This window comes from Cnephaeus nilssonii (assembly GCF_951640355.1).
Source record: "Cnephaeus nilssonii genome assembly, chromosome: 12".
Classification (NCBI taxonomy): Eukaryota; Metazoa; Chordata; class Mammalia; order Chiroptera; family Vespertilionidae; genus Cnephaeus; species Cnephaeus nilssonii.
Genome location: NC_137083.1, coordinates 46074819 through 46086274, shown reverse-complemented (window position 1 = coordinate 46086274; position 11456 = coordinate 46074819). Strand labels below are relative to the sequence as shown.

General features: G+C 44.2%; 1 protein-coding gene across 3 annotated transcripts in view; it reads left to right on the top strand.

The window, feature by feature from the left end:
• The first annotated feature begins 2980 nt into the window (after nt 1–2980).
• GLI3 (GLI family zinc finger 3) overlaps nt 2981–11456 on the top strand; it is a 274024-nt gene continuing 265548 nt past the window's right edge. The window contains exon 1 of one of the 3 annotated variants that reach the window (XM_079785986.1): nt 2981–3152. The gene's annotated coding sequence lies outside the window, so the exon portion shown is untranslated. Of the gene's footprint in view, nt 3153–3380; nt 3449–3512; nt 3961–11456 lie in introns of those variants that run through there. The other 2 variants (XM_079785988.1, XM_079785987.1) reach the window with 2 other exon arrangements.

The following is an 11456-nucleotide window of genomic DNA, read 5'->3' as shown; positions in this document are numbered from 1 at the left end:
GAGCCTCCACTGTCTTAGGTTTGGGAACAAAAAAGAGATACTAATCCTTAAGGAGGAAAAAGGTTGCTAAGCAAATCTGAGCTATTTTCAAAAAGAAAGTTGGTAAGATATTCATACATAAGGACCAACTTTTCAAGAGCCAGTGATCAAAAGACATGTTGAAGTTGTAACACCTGGAACTTCAGCCTATGATCTGATTTGGAAACAGGGTTGTTGCGGATGTACTTACTTAAGATGAGGTCACACTGGAGTAGAGTGGGCTTCTAAGCCAATATGACTGGTTTAGGAAGAGGAGAGACTAACGAAGGGGGAATGCCATATGACTACAGAAGCATAGTTGGAGTGAAGTAGCTGCAAGGCAAGAAATATCAAGGATTGATAGACACCACCAGAATTTGGGAAGAGGCAAGGAAGGATCTTCCCCTAGAGGTTACAGGGGGACCATGGCCCTCTGTTGACCTTGATTTTGGTCTCCTAGCCTCCAGAACTTGAGACAATAGATTTTTGTTGTTTTAAGCCACTCATTTTGTGTCAACTCTAGGAAACTAATACAAGTATCTTCAAGTGTCCTACTTCATCCAATTCGTTGCCCCCCCCCCCAAAAAAAAAATCTATCTTATAAGCTTAATCATTTTGAGGATTCACTATATTAAAATTTCCCAGAAGGTTTCCTTTTGAGAAGAGAACTGATGGGAGATGGCAATAAGTGAGTCTATACTGGTGAAATTTTGCACGTGGAGGCAGGGCACTAGCAGAGCCCTGTAAGCCTGTGAGTGCACTTTAAAATGACAAGAAAGGTTCCAATACTGAATTTCAGGGTTCCTTTGGGGTTTTTAGAGATGTCTCAGGAGCCTTTGCAGGAAAGGGGGTGGGTGACAAGAGAAAGGCTGAGAGGGGCTGGGCTCTGAGGAGACCGCACTCCAGCTGCAACCAGAACAGCTCTCTTTTATGTTTTGGGATTCCATATAAGATTTCATTGGGAAAAAAGAGTCCTTGTGTTAAAAGAGATTGGCACTATTTAACTCACACTAGGACTACCCATGATTTTTCCCTTTGCCATTTCTGCAAAATGTGCCCACTTACATATATGTTTACCACTAAAGCCGAGAGCTGCCAAGAATCTAAGGAGAGGAAACAGGGACACACAGGAGACACCAGCATTATCCCCCTCTTTCGTTTGTAACTATTCGGATGGATGTAAGGGGACAGATCAACTGTTTTTTCTTTATTGTTCTCTTTCTAAAACTGAGACTCAAGATCTTCATGATCCAAAAATCTGCCAAAGACTTTTTAAAGTAAAAGTGAAAATATCTAGTTTACTCAAGTTGTTGATTTATTGGCTGTCTTTCTTTTTATTTACTTTTTGCCATTGGGTAAACAGAGGATGCTATCAGAATGTATTTGCATTCATATGATTGAGGCAGAAGCAGGACTTGAATACAAACAAATTTGTGGCTGATGTTGGAGGAGTATATGTGTGGGAAAGAGTGGCAATGTAATTCTCTGCAATTGTAAAAGTATAAATACAATTTTTACACAGTTGTGTCCCTTTCCCCTTTCACATGCATTATCTCATTGGAAACTCATCTAAATCTTGGGAGGTATGCAGCCTGGTTTTCCTTTCACCATCCCACAGATGGGCTCAAAGAATCAATCTTTCAGGGTTGAGGCCGGTTAGTGAGGGGAAGCGGGGACCACCACCCATGCACCCTTGCTCTGTACAGTGAGTAAGTGGTGGGTTTCTTTTCTTTTCCTCTCTTCCTTCCGGTCTCTCTTTCCCTTCCTTCCTTCTTCTTTTCTATCTTTTTTCTTCCTTTCAAGAGGGGTGAGGTCCAGTGAGGAATCTTAAAATAAATATCTAAAAAGGACCTTCAGGCCTACTTTATCTCCACCACGTCTACCAGAAAAGCATAAGTCAGAGTCTGCTTTTGTCCTGTCTTTGAGATAAGCAACAAGTCCCAGGAAACAAATGGCGAATACCACCATCAATTCTGTTAAAAAATTCTCCAGTTAAGCATTTGAATCTCAAAATGCTCTCCAAATCATAATAGCTAATCTTTCATCTACCCACTCTCTTCCTTCAGTCAAGAGTCTCAGCCAGTCAACACAAGTGCACGCTGCGCTCCCAAGCCCTGCGGAGGGGTAGGAGGGCAGGTGGGTAGCAGCTCAGTTTATCCCAGGGGAATAGATTTTGGAATGCCACAGTCCTTTCCTTTTCTTTCTTTCTTCTTCCTTTGTCTTCCCCTCCCCTCAGCCCCCATGGAAACTCCCTTTTCAAGTCCTGGGTCCAGGTTGGATACTTGGAAAGGGAACAGATGAATGTGGGCTGGCTGGTTGAGGCAGGAGGAAAATAATTTTTACTAGTATGGGCCGCTGAAAAGAAATCAGGGGCAGAGAAACTTTGTAGCTCACGGAAAAGCACCACGTCGGAGTCCAGGTTCCAAACCGGGGGAGGGTCTTTGCTTTTGTGTCCTTTACAAAGTGGCCCATGGGGACCGCAAGCTGTGCAGTGGGAGTTCCCGCCTCCCAGATTTTGGCCCCAAGGACAGAGGAGTTGGGCGGAAAGGAATACCAAGGGCTTCCAAAAGCATCCTCTGGTGATGAGAGAGAGAGAGAGGGGTTCACGGTTGGCCTTGGAAAATGTAAAAGTAGAGGGGGAGCCTTTGGGGGTGTTCTCAGAGAGGCTTGAAAAGAATAAAGCGGGCACAAACTGTGAGCGAGAAAAAAGGGGAGCGGAGAGGCGGGGTGTGAGCAAAGGGAGCAGGCAGGACGCAGCCCCCGCGCGGAGCGCCGAGGTGGAAGCCGGCGAGGGCGTCCCGGCGGTGCCGCTAGCAAAGGCGGGGAGGGCGGCCGTGACATCATGCCCGGGCCCCCTTCCCCTCGCCGGGTGGGTGGGGCCTCGGCGCGCCGAGCGGGCGCGGGGTCAAGGAGGGGGAAGAGGAGGAGCAGGCATGAATGTGTCTGTGTGAGGACCGCAGAGAGGCGGAGGAGGCGGAGGGGGGAGGGAGCGCGCGCGTGGCTGGGGCGCCCAGGCTCCCCCCAGCCCCCGACCCAGGCCGCGCTGCCTCCTCGCCAGCACCGCCCGCATCGCAGTAGGACCCCACTCCGGGCGCGGGGACGAGGCTCGGCCAGGAAGGAGCGAGAAAGCAAAAGTAAGGCGAGCTGCACTCTTAAGTTTTCCCAACTTCGCCCCCTGCGGCGGCAGGCATCCAGCCGCTCTGCGCGTCCCCTCCGCGCCGGAGAGTGGCAGAGAGGCCGAAAGAAAGGGACGGGGCGGGGGCCTGGGCGGAGGGAAAGGGAGCGCGAGGGTGAGGGGAGAGTCCCGCAACATCTGCTAAAACTTGGGGGAGGAGGAGCACGGGCTGGAGGAGGAGGAGGAAGAGGAGAGGAGGGAAGGAGAGAACTCGAGGGAGGGGCGCGCCGAGCCGAGGGACAACTTTTCCGCCGCGTGAGTAGCGCGGGCTGCGCCGGGCCGGGGCGGGGGGCGCCCTCTCCCGCGCGGGTCTCCTGGACGGGGATGGGACCTTCTTCGAGAAAGTCGATTGGATGCCAAGAGAGGCACACGGCGGGGGCTTTCTTTCTTTCTCTTTTCCCTCCTTCCCGTGGGTTAACCAAATCAGAACTGTCACTCAGGGCCTGTGAGTCAGAAGGGATCGGATTACACGATCCTTGAAACCGATGCCGGAGCTGCAGGAGCGGGAGGGAGCGGGCAGGGGCTGCTCCTCCGGCGCGCTCCACACTCGCGGTCGCGCACACTCGCCGCCCCGACTCGCCCTCCCCGCGGCCGCCCGCGCCGCACTGCCGGCGGCCCGCACCCTCCGGGCCCAGCCCCGCCGCTCGCTGTAGCCCGAGCGGCCGGCACCTCGCGCCTCGCGCCTCGCGGAGCCCGGAGCCGCCCGCCTGCGTCCGGGACGCGGGTCCATGGGAAGTTAGGGGACTTGACAGCCTCCGCCGCCGCAGGTACGTCCCGCCCGAAGTTCTTTGTTTCGCGGGCCCCGCACGGGGTAGCCAGCTCCTGCGGCCGCGCCGGCGCTTCCAGGTCCGGAGGGTCTCCGATAGGGGGAACGGGAGGAAGTGAAAATGGCTGTCAAAGGCGCCCAGCTTTGCAGAGCCGCGGGTAAGGCGTCAGACTAAGGCTTCCCTTCGCTTCCTCCTCCTTGAAGCTCCCTTTCCAAGTGTCTGACCCCCGGGCCATCCGGAGACGGGCTGGAGAATTGCACATCCCAGAGGGGGACGAAGTTTGCAGCAGTTGCGTGGGCGCACCTCACCCCCACTCCCCATCTCAAGGGTGAAAAGGAACTACGTTAGACCCCGAAGCTTGGGCGCCCGACTGCGCACCGTTTCACCCCCCTCGGGTGCCTGGCGCGGCGGGCGGCGGGCGGCCGGTGGGGCGCGTGGGGCTCGCGGCTGCGGGGGTTCCTCCTGCCTGCTCCTCCTTTCCGAGGGTGGGGGAGCGGTGTGCTCCCTGGGAGAGGCGCGCCTCCGTTGTAATAGAGGAAAAGTGAAAGTTGTACCATCTGTATATGATTTGGGATGCTTTCATTTCTTTTCTTTTTTCAGGGACAGCACACACACACACACAAAATAAAAAGAAAGGAAAGAGAAATACCATTGTTAGAAGCTGCAGGGAGTCAGTGCGGGGGTGTACACAGCCGTGCCCCCTGCAATAATCACTTAAGCGGCCGCATTTCCACAGAGTTGTGTGTATGAACCACTCTGCAGGGGACAGTTACTTTCTTGAGTTAGGAGGGGAAATGGGCGGGAGGAGGGTAGAGGGAGTAAATATTTACCCCAAACTTGGAGACTTGGTGAAGCGACTTGTAAGCAGATTGCCAGTTGCCAAAGCACACTGCACACCCGGGCCTTTTTCTTCCCCGAACTCTGTGCTCCTGTGCCTGATTGCACCTGCTTCAGGGGATGCCCTGGAGAAGTTGGGCTCCCTTGCTGACCCCTTGTAGAAAGAGGCGGAAGGAGGCATCCAGCCTCCTTGCAGCTCTCCTGCCTCCAACTTCTCATCTCCCTGGTGTGCAGTGGCCCAATAGATTCAGGCCTTGGGTACAGTGCTCATGGCCCTCTGCCAGTTTATATGTACATGTATTTATGTAAAACATTTTCTCCCAGCTCTTTGCCAGCTGTTCCACATTTTCCAGCTGCCATTTCAGTTTTGAAATGATGGACTGTCCACATCTCCGAGTCAAAGAGCCCTTTAGTCCGAGGTTTGGGGACAAAGTAGGATTTTCCCTTCCACCTTCTAAGTTCTTCTAGCTGGGCTCGTGATCAAATTAACATGAGACAAATTAACAGGGGGGAAAAATGTCCAAATTTATTACATAGGTATATTCAAGGGTGCCATAAGATAGGAGACCCAAAGAGGCACGAGGCAGTTGAGGTTTATATGCCATTCTGGACAAAGGAGAGGGAGGCAGGGGACTGGGATTTCAAAAGCAAAGCAGGCAATTTACAGGTAGATGAGAAAGAGCAAACATGTGGTAAACAAATTGTTGCTGGGCCACCCAGAGACAGTTGGACATAGAGGAATATCCAGAAAACAGGCTTTGCTGTATTTTCCCCTGTCGGCCACATTTACTTGATACGATGGTGCTACGGTGATGCTCCCACCCGCAAGCAGGTTTTTCCATCTGAATTCCTTTAGGCAGGCAAGTGGGAGGGTCAAAGGTTTTCTTCCGAGCCTTTCATTTCTTTATAACCAACTTAAAAATCAATATCCCAAAAGGCATATTTTGTAGTGGCAAAACTGTGGTCCCTCTCAGAGGGCTGGAGGGCTGGCTACTGTGGGAAGGCAGTGCCTTAAGCTGGGCTGGTGTTATTAGTTCTGAAACACACCTTCTGCGTTCCTTTCCTCCTCCCCCATGCGTCTTTCCAGAGCACTTCGCTGGAAAGTCACAGTAATTAGGCTTCCCCCCCCCACCATGTGATTTTGTACAGAATTTGGATGAGGCGATTTTTTCAGATCCCTGAAATATGTGTCTCTTGGAAATAAATTAACTTTTGAAAGGAGTTGTAGCTTGAGTGGGTTGGGCATGGCTGGGGGGGGGGGGGGGGAGGAGTGGAGAGCTCTGCCTTGGCCAACTGAAATGATTTCATTTTAGTCTAAGGCAGGAACTATTCATCCTTCCCATGTGATGCTTATTGTGTTGTTTGATGTCTTAGCCTATTATAGACTGAAATTGTCAAGAATTGGCCTAAAGTATTAATTTTGAGTATTTATGTAATTGCTCTGTAATTTGAATAGGTGCCTTATTGATTGATTCCTGTAATTATTTCATTTAGGTTTTAAATTAAAAATTAATAATAGTCTGACAGTTTCTTAATTACATGTGTCAAGATTATTTTGAAAGAGGAAAATGCTATGTTTTAAAGTAGTGAAATAACCTAAAAATCTCTTCATTTTTTTTCCTAAGGCATAACAGTATTTCAGTTGTGGGGATATAAGGCAGTAGTGATCGGTCTTCATGTAAACTGTGTGAAGTATCGAAATAATTTGTTTATGTTAGGAAATATTGGTCTTAACAACCTGGTAATGCAAACACGTTGGCCCCTTGCACTATAGTCATACCTAAGACAAACATGAAATAATATGTAAATTAGTTGTAACAGCATACTTATAAAGAGAAGAGAATTTATATTATACTAAAAGCTATTTAATTAAAAACTCCCTGCCTAAGGGAGTATCCTTTCAGGGTATATAATTCTTAAAGTCAGCCTAGGAAAGCTTTGGTTTAAGATGCCTTAATGAGTCGAATGAATGTGAGAGGTGTCTTGTGAAACACTTTAAAAGGTATAGGTTATATTATTATTAATAGTAGGTCCAACTCAGATACCTACCAATTCCCAGTACCTTTAACGATTTTGTATTCCTTGATTAAACCCTGTATAAACACATTTTATTGTATGTCTGGCTTGCAAAGAACTACACACAGAAATGAGAAAATGAGTACTGATGAAAAATGACTTTGTTGAGTTATTTCATTACTTATTTAATGAAAGTCATTAATTTATCAATTTGATCCCAAAGCCTAAAAGTTTAACTTTCCTTTGTTTCGAGGCCAGTTTTCTTAATTATCTGCATGTTGTAAGGGTTTCAGACTTCTGTGTTTTCTTAACCAGCTAGAGGTCCTTCCTTCTGTGTAAGGTATCCTACCCTCTAAGATTCGCCTGCCCTCATTTTTTGAAGTTAGGGTTTGGGAGTTTATGAAAGGAAACAATTTAATGATCATTGTTCTATGCACTCACTCATATGGACAGTAATGTACTAGGAAAAACCAGTCTTGAAGGAGAAGTGAATCAATGAGTCATGAAATCCTCAAGAAAACCTTAGTAATGGAATGTTAATGCTTTTAGACTATAGTAGATTATCTTAAAAGTCAGACTTTTCTTCTTTATGCAATTGTTGTAAATCCCCAGCTAAAGAATTCTTTGAAGGAGGTTTTAGTTTTGCTGGCATTCATAGTCTATAGTCAATCTGATTTTGTTTTGGAAGAGTCAAGAAATTTTCTGCCAACTTACATATGAGAGGCAATTAAAATGCTGAAGTGATAGAGAGGAAATGTGTATGTATTTAATTTGTTAAGCAAAGGATTCCCTTCAGGTTGTCTTTTAATTAAAGTTGAGTAGAAGTTGCTGCCCTTCACTTCATGTTGTCATTTTTCTAGATGAAAATTGATTTGTTCTAGTTTCAAAGCAAAGAGATGGAGACAGAATAAACAACAACAGGGCAGGGGCACTGCTGCAAACTTTTTCAAGTACTTTCAGTGTATTTTTCATCTTTACTTTTATTTGATGGGCCTGTGAAATAGAGCTGTAGACCGGTGAAGACTTTAAATGAAATTTCACACTTTGATGATTTTTTTTTAAAACTTTGATATATTGACAGCAAAAGGAGCTGCAAGCTTTTATATAACTTGAGCAGTAACGCCAAGCAGCAGTCAAACGTCTCTATGCATTTGTGTTTAACTGCAGAAGAAAAACATGTCCATGGGCAGTCGAGGTTCTTATCAACCCCCTAATCCCAGATCCCAGCAAACCTTAAGGGCATGCCTCAGATCTTGCTGAAATCACTGTAGACTCTCACAGTTTGCAGATTAAATATGCTATGTGTTCCTGGCTCCAACAACAGTTTTATGAGCTCACTAAGCTTCCTGTTTTAAGATCCGTTTCTTAAGTTTTTAGGAGCTGCTAAAGGCAATGCTGTCTGGAGTAAGTGGTATTTGTTCATTTAGAGACACTTGAGATGTTTCATTCTTTCTTTAAAAATTGCTGGAATTATTATTTTTTAATTGAAGGGCTTGTTATGCGCGGATGAGAGAGGGGAGCTGTTTGAAAGAAATTAGATGTTAAATATGTTAGTAAGTGCATTTCATTGCAAACGTTACATGGTGCTGTAATTGTCTTAAGGCGCTTTTCCTTTTCCTGGCCCTTAAAATTAGACTTTTTCCACTTATAATTATAAATGCACCATGTTTTAGTGCCACATTTTTAAGCTACTCATAATCACTTTTAATTATTTTTTTTTTTTTACATGCGAAACTATTTTTGTTCTGTGTATGTGTATTTCGACCAGACAAAATATCCCAGAAAATCTATGGCTCTCTAAAGAAAGTGAATGAACAAGCCATTACATAGTTAATAAGGTGGCATTGGAACGTTTCAGCACCTCCTGAAAGGTAATATTGTATTGAGTTCCACATCTTCATCTGCAGTACCTATAGTTGTGTCCTCATATATGGTGCTTTTGCATTTTGCATAAGAGTCATAATTAAAAAAAGAAAATACTTACATCATCGTCCAACAACATGTCATGTAATTCCCAAGAGAACTGGAGCCAATTTTGTGCTTAAAGGTTATTCAATGAATGAAATTGTGAAAGCCCATTTGTCAAAGTACTGCATGGGTTCTGTTAGTTTTCAGTCCCCAAATTCATTGTCTGCCCCAGCCCAGCCATTAGTCATCAGTGTATTAGTGCTGCCTTCAGGCCATGCTGCCCAGCACTTCTTCACACCATTATAGCTTTGGAAGTGTACTCTGTTGACTTGTAGAATTACTGCTCTGATTTCCGCTTGGCTGGGTTTGAGGTAAGTCCCCTCCCTACCTTCTAGCTGACTGTAATCCTTGCTTTCTTTTAAAGCTCCTTTCCAGAGATTTAGGGGAAAACTTTCTTAAGCGCCCGGTTGGCATCACACTGTGGTTTTGTCATGGAATGGACTGTACATATAAATTGTACCTGCAGTAAATTGGATTGATTGCTGGCCTGAAACAGCTAGTGGTTCTTTTCTTTTTTGGAGGAAGGGGGTGACTGTGTGTGTGTGTGTGTGTGTGTGTGTGTGTGTGTGTGTGTGAGAGAGAGAGAGAGAGAGAGAGAGAGAGAAAGAGAGAAAGAGAGAGAGAATGTTTTAAACATAAGCAGTTGACTGTATATTTGAGTAATCTTTATGCCACAAAATTAAGTTAAATGATGGGAAATAAGTGTAATTTTATTTAAATCTGTTTATTGGAATACCTTCAGAATGTAGTGTGACAGCTTATTTGCTTATTTTCATGTGGAAATTTTTAGCATTAGCTACTTTGACTTTTCTTGAAGATTACACAAAATGCCTAACAATATTCCAGAGTGTTTTGCATGATAAACTATTAATTTTTACAAAAATAGATGGAAAACTCATAATTTAGATGAACGATGACTTTGAAATTGCGGTAGTGAAGGAATGAGGCAGTTAACCCTATTATTGATTTCATTTTGTGATTTTTTTTTAAAAAGAATAATTTAGTTTCAAGAGAGTTATTTGTAAAAACAGAAAAAAAAAGAGAGTTATCTGTGTGTAAAGAAACCTCAGCCAGCTGCTTAAGAATGAAGCCTTAATGAACTAAAATATATGGAAAACTGAATGGAGTGGCCAGAAGTGTGGACCAGGCCACGCCACTTCAGGACAACATCTGCTGTTTGAGCTCTGGCTGTTCAAATGAAATTGCATGCCAAAGTGTTTCATTGGGAGGGTGTGCAGTTTGGTATAGTTTACACTGGCATTTTGTGCAGGATTGGGGGAGGGGTGAAAAAAAAAGATAACTGAAGAATTCTGTCTTTGAATAAGCAAAGTTTATAGGCTTAGTAGACCGGAAGTAATTTTTCACTGAATGAGCCTTAATTTAAAATTCTTAAATTTTGAAAAATTTGCTTTTTAAATGGCAACTGAGGTTCAAGAATCACAAGTTTAAAAATTGGGAGGATAAAGTATGCGAATAGTACTTAACAGAATCATACCTTAATATCTTTGGGATATCTTTAGTTGTTTTTAACACCCAGCAGGTAATGGTCTAATATTTGTGACGGCTTAAAAGTAAAATTATTAATCATAGAACATGCACTCTACCCCCTTAAGCTTGATTGTAAAGACACACATGATTCTAGGAACCAAAAGTTATGGAAGTTCTATATGAATAATTTTTAAATTTAGTTTCTTTCCCTTCTGAAAATGTGTGAAAACTTTTAATTCCTGTAAAGTTCAGTGAAATGAGACCTTTGATCCTTCATGATGTTTTTGTGATTTGTGGCTTTAAACTGTGATATCACTGTTTTCATGAGCTTAGCTGATTTTAGATTGATAATGACGGAGATCTAATTTTCTGTCTGAGTCCAGGATTGTCTGTCTCCAGCAAACCCTAAGAAAGTGGGGATGCCAGCTTGCTCCAAGTTACTGCTCATTCGTTAAAGGCACCTGCTGTGCATGGTGCTTCCTGCTAAGCCTAACCAAAGTACATTGAGCTGGTGTTTTACAGTTTAGCAAAACTCAGAAATGGTAGCAACTATTAAATACAGACCTCATACTCCCATCAAATGTTTCTCATGAAGTATTACTGGCAGTAGAGAAAGAGTAGCTGGTAATCTTTTTCAGTTACATATAGCAGAAAAGTAAAACTGGCATACAAAATGTCACTTGTGATTTTAATTGTAATAACAATTACTTCATGTCAAATAAGCTTTTCAGTGGTTGAAGTTCAATATATGGGTTTCTTAAGAGTTTTGATGTAGTTAATTTACTAAAACCAAATTTACTTAATCCTTAGCCAGGTAATTATTTCCCCTTCAAGTAATTCCATTTGGGTATTGATCATTGGATACTGCTTTATCAGATATTAAAAGCTTCAGAAATGTAGGAAAGATTGAAAACAAAATGCAGCAGATTTGGGAAACTCTCTAGGCTACCAAGGCTTTAGGCTTTATTGATTATGGGGAAAAATGCATATATAAAGGAAAATAATTGTACTTAAAAATACTATAGTTAAACATTCATGACTATTTCATTAAGAACTTAGGATGTTGAGCTTTTCTTGCAGAAGAGAGAGGCAGTGCAGATAGGGAAGGGAGAGGAAGCCTTAGAACCTTAGAAATCTTAGGAACTGTTGGTGTGTCACAGGGGTTATGCATATCTAATTGATTTTAA